Raw genomic sequence first — 12,400 nt, forward strand, 5'->3', positions numbered from 1 at the left:
TATTTTCCTGGCCATAGATTTTTGCTGGACTCGTACTCTGATTAGTTGTTTCTCTATGCTGATGATCTCGTCCACCATGACCCATAACTCATTGTCGGTGAAGCGTGTGTGCTTGTGGCGTGACATGTTGTGGGGATGCATGCACCGTGTGAAGTTAATGCTCAATGTGCAGTGGTTCATGGGTCATGTGTCTCTGGGTCGTAGTAGTATTCGCAAGGGTTTGAGGGAGTGTGAGGGGGTGTGTATTATGGTGCAGTGAACAGGTTTGTGTAGTGTGTATATGTGTTTCAGGTGTGGGGTATTCAAACTGTCCAATCTGGTGTTGCCTTCTATGTTGTTAAAGCTTCTTGGCTTCAAGGAATATTCTCTGTCCAAGTGGCCGAATTGATTGCTCTTACTATGGCATGCTGTGCTTCTGATCAATTTAAAGTGATAATCTTTGCCAGTAGCCAGTATGGATGTGGTGTCATTCCTGACTTCGGACAGCTGTAGTCCCAGAGGAGGTTTATGACGTCCTCTGGATCTCTGATCCAGAATGTCGCATAAGTGAGAAACATTCTTGATGCATTACAATGCCCAAACAAGTTGCAGTGGTCAAGTGGTCTGCCCATCGTCCTGGAGAGGATGATGTGACTTTAAGCAATAAGTAAATCCTATGAGGTTGTAAAATACTGTACACACAATGTCTGCTCTTTTAATTGTGAATTCACAAACGAGGGAAAGGATGAGACTAATTTCAAACTCTTGTTGACAGCAGTTGATCTGTGGGATGAAGTGAAGAGGCTTCAGGAGGAAGTGTCTGAGGAGGAGCAACAGCTTTGGGTTAGAGCAGGTTGTGTCAAAAGAGATGTTGCTATTTGGGTTTCAGTGGATGGATGACCAGTGTTGCCAAGTAGTCTGTTACCTCCTATGGGTATACATTTCCATGGTCCAGCTCACAACGATAGGGATGCTAAGGTGAGGTTCTTCAGCCAAACTTGGTTCAATCCTAGATTCAGACTGATGTCTGAGGTGTTTTGCGTGTCAACAGAACAATGTTGGGAAAAGAACTGCAGTCAGAATCGGAATCAGATCAAGGAACGAATTTCAATAATGAGGTATTGAAATACTTATGAGCAGCATTGTAGATAGAACAGAGACTGCATTGCAGTTAATGACCTGAGATGTTGGATCTTGTGGAGCAGGGGAATGGCACACTAAAATCCAGACTCGCAAAGGTGGCCTGATGCTCTGGCTCTTGTGTTGATGATTCTTTGGAGTGTACCTTGTCAAAAGACTGGACTGTCCCATCACAAGATCATAATGGGGAGAGCGATGAGACTGCCAGCGATTCCTGCAAATGCACTTGTGAATATTGGTGATGGTATGGTCCTAGATTATTTCAAAGGGCTAGCTGATGTGGCACGTTCTGAGTCTCATCAGATCAAAGCAGCGACAGCACTTCTGCATCAAGAACAGAGCCAAAACCTTAGTCTCGACGACTGGGTCTTGGTGAAGAAACATGCTAGGAAAATGTGTCTGGAACTTTGTTGGCATGGGCCTTACCAGGTGATCCTCATCACGAAAACTGTTGGAAAGTGTGGAGGTGTCCCCAAATGGATTCATGCTTCTCATACTCACAGAGGTGAGTGCCTGTTGATATGGTAGCACTTGTTCCAGAAGAACCTGTGGTGCGAGAAAGAAAACCGGAACAAGTTAGACAAGCTGTCAGGGGCCAAACTGAGCCTGAAACAGCCCTCAGTCATGGTGAAGGGTGTCTTGAGCAAGTCACAACTGGAGCTGAAGTGAAACCAACGGAGCTTTGCCCGGTGGTGAAATCAAACTCAGAATCAGAACCGGAAGAAGGGAGGAGTGCTAGAAGAAAGCAAGTGGAAGCTGGAGACCAATGACCCAGAAGGAAGGAAAGAAGGAAAGTGAGTCTTCTAAAGAATGTGTGCCAATGATGATTGCTAAAGAGACTGAGGGGCATATTTAGACTCTGTTTGTGCCAAATTTGCGTCATTTTTATATACGCAAATTCAGCGCAAACCTATCTCCATATTTATATTTTGATATTAGACACGTCTTAAATATAGGAGTTTGCATCAATGAGATGCAAGGTAGGCGTACCCATGTAAAAAATGGTACTATCCCATAGCTCCATATTTATCCCCCGTGCTAAAATAATGCACAGGTAGGAGGAGGGGCTAAATAATGGTGCAAAGCTTGCTGTGCACCATTATTCAACACCTGGGTCAGAATGGGTCCACAGGTCCCCTCCCCAAACCCCAGCAACGCCTCCACCCACACCAGAGGGACACCAGAGGATGGGGGACCCCATTCCAGGTAAGTAGGGTAAGTACTGGTAAGTATTTTTTTTTAAATGTAAAGTGCTATTGGGGGCCCTACCTTGGGGCACCATGCATGGCACAAGGTGCAATGGCCATGCCCAGGGGACATTGGGGTGGTGGGCATGACTCCTGTCTTTACTAAGGGTTTTTGGTGGTTGTGCGCCAAGAAATGACGCTAGTCTAGTTAGAGGCATTTTTTGCCTCTAACCAGGCTAGCGTCATTTTCTGACACACAACCCCCTCTCTCCCTACCGCCACCCCCACCTCCATCCGGCTAGCGTCTTTCTTGAAGACGCTAGCCCAGGTTTAGTGCCAGCTTGTGCCATTCAATAAATACAGCGCCCGGCTGGCATTGTTAAATGACGCAAGTCGGTGCTAAAGTTTTTGCCGCTGCATTAGCACACTTTTGCGGCAAAAACCATAAATGTGGGCCTGGGTACTCTATCTTGAGCGAAAGTGAAGACAAAGGTGTGACAATCAGACAATCAAAAAGAACAAGAGTGCCTAGTCATAGGTATTCTTCACTGGAGTGGACCTACTTTGCAAATGACACAAATCAAGAGTTTTGGGAATAGTGGGATCAATATACAGGTTCAGCAGGATCTCCCTGAATTGAACATTTTGGTTGAGTTATATCCTGAATTTTCTTTGTCATCATCAAGCTTGGTTTGTGCAAATATTATAGACATTTACATTGATTGGGATAGAGAATTTGAGAGATTTCCTAGACTCCAGTAGCAGAAGAGAGAAGATTGTTATTCGGAGAACATGGAGTATGGCTAGGGGAGTCTCAAGAAGATTATACCTTTATTGATGAATGAGGTTTGAACCTTTGAACTCTCTTTGTTGTTCCCATTAGTGAAATCAAGAAAGAAATTATTTTGCTGCTGCTGTGCTTATTTGATAATGTATCTGATTCTGAAGACGTAATGGAGCCCAAAAAAAATGTTTAGATATATAGGGGCATATTTATACTCCGTTTGCGCCGAATTAGCGTCGTTTTTTTCGACGCAAATTCGGCGCAAAACTAACGCCATATTTATACTTTGGCGTTAGACGTGTCTAGCACCAAAGTATGAGGAAAGAGCGTCATTTTTTTGCGTGAACGCCTTCCTTGCGTTAATGAGATGCAAGGTAGGCGTTCCCGTCCAAAAAAATGACTGAGACACAAATGCGTCGTATTTATACTCCGGGGCAAAAATCACGCCCGGGAGTAGGCGGGGCAAAAAACCCCGCATTTGCGCCTCTTTTTAACGCCTGGGTCAGGGCAGGCGTTAAGGGACCTGTGGGCTCAAAATGAGCCCACAGCTGCCCTCCCATGCCCCCAGGGACCCCCCCTGCCACCCTTGCCCACCCCAGGAGGACACCCAAGGATGGAGGGACCCATCCCAGGGACATTCAGGTAAGTTCAGGTAAGTATACATTTTAATTTTTTTTATATTTTTTGGGGGCATAGGGGGGCCTGATTTGTGCCCCCCTACATGCCTCAATGCCCAATGACCATGCCCAGGGGACATAAGTCCCCTGGGCATGGCCATTGGGCAAGGGGGCATGACTCCTGTCTTTACTAAGACAGGAGTCATGTAAATGGCGTCTGGGCGTCGTTAAAAATGGCGCAAATCGGGTGGAGGCGATTTTTTAGCGTCAACCTGACTTGCACCATTTTTAAGCCGCCCTAACGCCATTTTCCCCAACGCCGGCGCTGCCTGGTGTACGTGGTTTTTTTCCACGCACACCAGGCAGCGCCGGTCTGCTAGCGCCGGCTAACGCCATTCAATAAATACGGCGCCCGCATGGCGCTTCAGAATGGCGTTAGCCGGCGCTAAACTTTTTGACGCTAAACTGCGTTAGGGCAGTTTAGCGTCAAAAAGTATAAATACGGGCCATAGTACCTGCTTTATTGCTTATATCTTTTGTGATTCTATTAGTGGTGTTAATAGGAGTATTCTGTCCTACACCTCTTGGTGCTCACCCACAAACTTTTAGTCCTAAAGATAATCATTCTTATATATTAATTGAGAAAGCATTACACAGATGAGTTTGGAGAAGATTATTCAGCAAATGTATATTTTAAGATAGTATATGAGTATATTAATATGATTGATGCTAAGGACTGCTAAATTTGTACACAGTTACCTGCCTTTGTGTCAGAAGGTATCACCTATCATTATATTCCTGTGACTTACGGGATTTCATGCAGTTTTTTGTTGAGTTTTCTTCATGGAATAGGACATTAGCAATATCATTATTATTCAAAATATGATTTGATTTTTTCAGAGATTCCTATATTAGATCATTTGAACAGCTGCCCAGACCCGTTAAGGATAAAAATAATTACAAGATTTTTTTAAACCTGTTACAACATTAGACACCATTTATGTACATAGACACAATTTAACATGTATGCTGTTAGAAGTTGAGAAGAACTTTCAAATTTTAGTTGCAGACTGAAAAAGGTAATTAGAAGCTGGTTCAAGGTTGGATGGGAGCTTTCAAAGTCAGAATAAATGGACTAAAGAAGAGATTAAGGCCCTCATTACAACTCTGGCAGTAAATGGCACTTACCGCCGTGCAGAAGACCGCCAACATACCGCTGGGGCCATGGAATTCCGCTACAGGTATTACGACCCACAGCTCGGAATCCGCCACAATACAGACACCCACACAAGTCCGCCACACCAAAGGTGAGTGATAAACTGGCGATAACAAAACCCACACCGTCATGCCAACAGGAATACGCCCACACTATCATGACCCACGAATCAATGCAGCGGTCTTTCAACCGCGGAAATCCATTGGCGGTACACACTGCCACCCTCAAAATACACACACATATACAAAACACAACCACATTGGAAAAATCGAAATACACACACTTGATACACATACACACACCACACCCACACACCCAATCCAATATAAAGCACACACCTGCATCACCCACAAACACTTACTACCAGAAATTTGAAAGAAGCCCAGAAAGAGACACTACGTAAAACAACACCAGCATCCACAGACACACAACACCATCACTTACACAACATCCACGCATCTCAAACAACACACAACAGCACATCCCCTCACACATCACAACAGACACCACCTCACATATCACCCACATCACATCATGGCACCTCAACGACACCCCAGGTTCTCTGAGGAGGAGCTCAGGGTCATGGTGGAGAAAATCGTCCGGGTAGAGCCATAGCTATTCGGATCACAGGTGCAGAAGACATCCATTGCAAAGAAGATGGAGCTATGGCAGAGAATTGTCGACAGGGTCAACGCAGTGGGACAGCATCCAAGAACACGGGATGACATCAGGAAGAGGTGGGATGACCTACGGGGAAAGGTGCGTTCCATGGTCTCCAGACACCAGATTGCTGTGCAGAGGACTGGCGGTGGACCCCCACCTCCTCCCCCACAATTAACAACATGGGAGGAGCAAGTCTTGGCAATATTGCATCCTGAGCGCCTCGCAGGAGTAGCAGGAGGACTGGACTCTGGTAAGGCAAACCTTTACTACTTTATCCCCCACCCTACCTACATGACATCACATACCCCCACCCTTACCCTCACACCCATCACCCCAACAACCCACAGATACCCCACCAACACAACCCACACATCCCAAAAACAAGCCCTGCATGTAACACCAATGCATGGACACCCATCACCAAAGCATGTCCACTACAGATACCCACACAGACCCCAAACCAACTACAACACAAGGACCAAGTCAAGAATGCAAGCACAGGAGAACAGGGTCACTCACCCATTGCACACAATGGCACACACAGATGCAATAATCATGCCTTTACACCCCTACAGGACCCCTACCCAGCGTCACTGGACAGGAGGTGCCAGACATATCCAGTCCCCCCACAGAAGAGACCCACAGTGATGACAGCAGCTCTGCACAACTGGATCAAGATGACCAGCCTGGCCCATCAGGGACCTCGGGACAGTTGGTTCCCCTGACACAGTCACAAGCCACCACAGAGCCTCCCCCTCAGGAAACACCACCACAGCACCCACCCAGTGGCCCCATCCCTCTGTCCCCAGGACACGTCAATCAGCACTACTACAGGGAACCCAGGCAACCCACTAACACAGAACGATCAGGGACCTGGGGGCAGTGGGCACACGGTTCAGGGGACAGAGGCACAGGACAACAGGGAAGCTGGGAGGACTGCTGTGCCCCAGTGGGAGGACAGGCCCAGGGAACCCACTCTCCACGAGGCACTCTACAACATCATGAGAGCTTACCATCATTCCCAGGAGACGATGGCAACAGTACTGGCCAAGTTTAAGGAGACCCAGCGGCTGCAGGAGGAACACTACCTTGGGATCAGGGAGGACTTGAAGTCCATTAACAACACCCAGGTCACCATTGCAGGGGTGCTGCAAGACCTTGTCAACACCAGGAGGGACACAGTGGCACAACAAGGGGCCCCTGACAGTAGCCTGGATCCGCCGGCGCTAGTCGACAGGAGGCACCGCCACAGGAACACAACACCAGCACTCCACCCCCTGCAGATGGAGAACCACCCCGCAAATGGTAACTGAGATCCAGGAACAAGACAGAGAACATTGCCCAGACCCCGCCAGGAAATTAGACCCCCCTGAATGTCACCCTTCTGTCCCACTTTGTCACCCTGTCCATCCTTCAACTGCCATTGCTCTGCTTCCTATGCCCCTTTGGACAATGCACCTGTGAAATAAATAGACTGGACTCTGCCATAGACATTCCTCCACCATCCCCCCAGCCCATTTTACAAACCCCTCCACTTATTAGCACATAAATAAACACACTTCAATCACAAAACAATATGGAATCAGTCTGTGCTTTCACAAATGTGTAATTGCAATAACCATGGAATGTAGCAATGTCAATTTACTTGTGCACATACCGATGTAACACAGCTGTAGGCCTGGAGGAAATATAGCAGAGGGCAGAAAGTGGGACCCACATCTGTTAAATGGAAAGGCAAAGTGCCAAGTCAGGGTCCATACACTGAGTGAAAATGACAGACTTATGCTAGCTCCAAGAATTGTATGAGATGTGGGAGGCAGTGACATCTTCTTACCTGTGTCTCACCGGATGTTTGCATGATTATGTTGTTTTGGTTGTCGATATCCTCTTCTTCTGCCTCCTCTTCTTCACTGTCCACAGACTCCACAGCTGACACAAGACCACCAGCTGGCCCATCCTCCTGAAGAAAAGGCACCTGGCGTTGCAAAACCAGGTTGTACAGCATACAGCAGGCCACGATTATCTGGCACACATTCATGGTGAGTAGTAGAGGGAACCACCTGTCATATGGAGGCACCGGAATCTGGCCTTCAGGAGGCAGACGGTGCGTTCGATCACCCTCCTAGTTCGCCCATGTTCCTCTTTATAGCGTTCCTCTGCCCTTGACCTGGTATTCCACACTGCGGTCAGTAGCCATGACAGGTTGGGGTAACCAGAGTCACCTGCAAATATCGAGCAACAACTGTTAGACACACACTAACCCTTAGGGACAACCCCATACCCAGACACCTATTCACACTGTATTGGGTCCTTCGCCTCACCTATGAGCCACACACATTGCCTCTGGTGTTGCCCCATCACATAAGGGATGCTGCTATTCCTCAAAATGTAAGCGTCATGCACTGAGCCTGGAAAGTTGCCATTCACATGGGAGATGTACTGGTTTGCCAAACACACCATCTGCACATTCATGAAATGGTAGCTTTTTCTATTTCTGTACACCTGTTCACTCCTGCGCGGGGTACTAATGCCACATTTGTCCCATCAATGGCACCAATGATGTTGGTGATATGTCCCAGGGCATAGAAGTCACCTTTCACTGTGGGCAAATCATCCACCTGAGGGAACACGATGTAGCTGCGCATGTTTTTCAGTAGGGCAGACAACACTCTGGACAACACGTAAGAGAACATTGTCTGGGACATCCCTGATACAATTTCCACTGTTGTTTGAAAGGAACCACTTGCCAGGAAATGGAGTACTGACAGGACCTGCACTAGAGGGGGTATCCCTGTGGGATGGCGGATAGCTGACATCAGGTCTGGCTCCAACTGGGCACATAGATCCTGGATTGTCGCACAATCAAGTCTCTATGTGACTATTATGTGTCTCTTTTCCATTGCCGACAGGTCCACCAGCGGTCTGTACAGCGGAGGATGCCACCATCTCATCACTTGCCCCAGCAGACGTGTACTATGGAGGAGAACAGTGAGCAGAGAGTCAGCCAACACTGAGGTATCCTAAAATGTAATTTTCATAAATTTATTAATCCGCAATGTGCCTGTAACTGTGTGTATTCCAGGCCTACATAGGTGTGATGCAGTTATTATTAATGCCATGTGGTCCCCTGAAATGGGACAAGGGGATATGAGTTAACTGTGTGGCGTTGTACACCATCGCGGTGGGCGGTCGAAGACCGCAGCGCAATTCTGCATTGGTTAACATTGGGCCCATGGGTCCGAGGAACCAATGACGATGTATGCTGGCGGTGACGGTACGCACCGCCGCGGACGTGACTGCCATTTTCTGTCTGTTCACTCACTTGATACCTGACCTTCAACAGGAGAGGACCTACACTGCAAGTGCTGCTGTGACCTGTGTCTGCAAGTGACAATGGCTCATGTGTCTGGAGAAAGGGCCCCTACCTTCACTTAAGAGGAGTTGGAGAAACTAGTGGATGGGGTCCTCCCCCAGTACAAGCAACTGTACGGTCCTCCAGACAAACAGGTGAGTACACTGTAAGCATGCTGAATGGGCAATGCCTGCTTTGAGTGGTGTGGATGGAAGATGCATGGGGGGGCTGAGGCCTACATGTGTGGACAGGGAGTTTGTGTGCGTCCTGGCATTGGTGGGAACTGGTAGGCAATGAGTATGATGGTCCGTATGGGTGAGTAATGTCCTTTCCCCCTGTACCATTCCTCTAGGTCAGCCCCCACCAGAAGAAGGCTATTTGGTGTGCCATGGCCAAGGACGTCTGGACCCTGGGGGTCTACCACAGACGGAGCACCCACTGCTGTAAAAGAAGGGAGGACCTGCACAGCTGGAGCAAGAAGACGGCAGAGGCCCAGCTGGGCATGGCCTCCCAACATGGGAGGGGTGCCTGTCCAACCATGACCCCCCTGATGTTCCGGATCCTGGCGGTGGCCTATCCGGAGTTGGATGGGTGCTTGAGGGCATCACAGCTGCCACAAGGGGGTGAGTACACTCTCATTCAGCTGAATTTGCATGCATTACGAGGTATCTGGGTGGGGGAGGTGGGCAGTGGGTTCCCCTAGGCCAGGACGATCTTGGTAGGCAAGGTCCCTTGTGAGGCAGGCTATGTGGCACCCCAATTCCACTAGTGGTTAGAGCCATCTACACCTAGTCAGGCTCCTGTGACTTCCATGTGTGCAGCAATTAGGCTTAGGCCTTGTACCTCATGGGCATGTGATAAATCTAGGAACTACAAGTGCATGGCGTATTGCAGAGGGCTGCTCACTGTCTGTTGTGTCCGCCAACGGTAGTGGTGTTGCATGCACTGAACATGTTTTTCTTCTATCTCCCCCCCCCTTTTTGTGGTCTCCCTGTTCTTGTGTGCAATAGCATCATCAGGCGGAGGAGCAGTGGCACCGGAGAAGGAGGGAGCCGCATCCCACTTGGCCCTGGAGGGTAAAGCAATGAAGTCTGAAGGCACCAGTGGGACGGAGGGCGAAGGGAGCTCCACGGCAGGGACAGGAGCAGAGACCAGCTACAGCGACTTCTCCTCTTATGGGAGCTCCCTTGCGTGGTGGGCCCCTCTGTGCCCACCGCATCAACAGGTACAGCCGCCACCCCCCCTACCAGCACCGCCATCCCAGCAGCCTCTCAGTGTCTGTCCCGTGCCCGCTCACCCTGGAGGGTGGGCATCTGCTTCGCCCCAGGCACCTCAGGCCCTGCCCCAGTCAGCCCTGCTTCCCTCAGTGAGGAGGCTATTGACCTCCTGAGATTCCTCACTGTTGGGCAGTCTACCATTCTGAATGCCATCCAGGGTGTTGAGAGGCATTTGCAACAAACAAATGCATACCTGGAGGGCATTCATTCTGGCCAGGCATCCCAACAAAGAGCATTTAAGGCTCTGGCCGCAGCACTGATGGCAGCCCTTGTCCCTGTGTCCAGCCACCCCCCTCCAACCTCCTCCACCTACATCCAATCCCCTGTACCTCAGCCTATCCCAAGCACACCATCAGACCAGCATGCACACACATCGACACACAAGAGTGGCTCAGGCAAACATAAGCACCACACATCCCAGAGGCACTCACACAAGCACCATACCCATGCACACATACCAACATCCATTTCCTCCACTGTGTCCCCCTCCTCCACGTCTCCCTCCTCCCTCCCAGTCTCGTCTCCACTTGCTCCTGCATGCAATACATCCTCAGCCACTACCTCCATCATCAGCATGCCCATTACCACACACCGCTCACCTGCACTCACCACCCCCACTACCATTCACACATCCCCAGTGTCCTCTACCAGAGTGTCTGTGAGCCCTCCTCCCAAACTACACAAATGCAGGCACACACCCACCCAACTGCCATCCACCTCACAACAGCCTCCAGCCCATGCACCTTCACCCAAATTCAGCAGACGTACACCTCCTACAACCACTACCTCTTCCTCCACTCCCAAACCCCCTCCATCTACCCATCCCAGTATGTCTAAAAAACTTTTTCTGTCAAACCTTGACCTCTTCCTTTCACCTCCTCCCCCTTCCTTCCCCTAAGGCCAGGCTTTCCAGGTCCCAGCCCAGCACCTCAGCCACCACATCCCCAGGCACAGTGGTGCCAGCAACTGCGGGTTCATGGAGTGCGCCAACCATCAGGGCTGCCAGTGTGCCACGTAGCGAGGGCAAGGACATTCCACCACCTGCTAAGGTGAAAAAGGTGCCCACATCCCGGAGGGAGAAGCCAAAAACACCAGCCACCAAGGGGTCAGCAAAAACGAAAGGGGATAGTGGCAAGACAACTGCGCCACAATCAAAGGTGGGGAAGGGCCAAAAACAGAAGGGCAGGTCAGGAGAGGGCATGGTGGCACAGATTGAGGGACCAGTGTCACACCTTCTGTCCACGTCCACGCCAACCTGTACGACTATGAACACCGCCACCTGCACATCCTCCAGCACGTCTACTGCCGATGCGACAGTCCCCAGCCTCTTCCCAGGTGGGCCGCCATCCGAGGCTGCAGTAGACATCCTGCTTTCTCCCTCAGCAGGTGCTGACACATGCCCCACCGCCACAGACCCCGCCGCCAGCACCGCCGCCACAGACTCCGCAGCCAGCACTGCTGCCACAGACCCCGCAGCCAGCACCGCTACGACAGACACCGCCGCCAGCACTTCCGCCACAGACTCTGTAGTCAGCACCGCCACGACAGACACCGCCGCCAGCACCACCCCCACAGACCCCACCGCCAGCATCGCCACGACAGACACCGCCGTAAGCAGCGGACCCGCGACGTCCTCGGACAGTAGCACCACCGCTGACATGCCTACCATCCCCAGTGGTCAGTCTTCTGAGGCTGGCGATGAGTTCCAGGACCCTGGGCAGCTTCCATGAAGCATTACTGTCATCATTGTTGTCACCTGCAGGTGGAATGCGAAGCCGCAGCAGTGTGGGGTATGTCTCTGCCTCCATGGCGTATTATGCTACCTGTACCTCAGCAATCTCGTGGCACCCACACCCAGGCGAGGGAATTGTACCGGCAACACTGTACGTGGAGCAGTCTGGGCACCAGGCCCCCTCCAGAACCAGTGGAGAGATACATCCAATACCTCAGTCCTTGGCAGGATGAAGCACTCTGAGCACCAGGCCCCCTCCAGAACCAGTGGAGAGATACATCCACTATCTCAGTCCTTCGCAGGATGAAGCACTCTGGGCACCAGGCTCCCTCCAGAACCAGTGGAGATTGACATCCACTACCTCAGTCCTTGGCAGGATGAAGCTCTCTGGGCACCAGGCCCCCTCCAGAGCCAGTGGAGATTGACATCCACTATCTCAGTCCTTGGCAGGAT

Source organism: Pleurodeles waltl, chromosome 10, assembly GCF_031143425.1.
Source record: "Pleurodeles waltl isolate 20211129_DDA chromosome 10, aPleWal1.hap1.20221129, whole genome shotgun sequence".
NCBI classification, from domain to species: Eukaryota; Metazoa; Chordata; class Amphibia; order Caudata; family Salamandridae; genus Pleurodeles; species Pleurodeles waltl.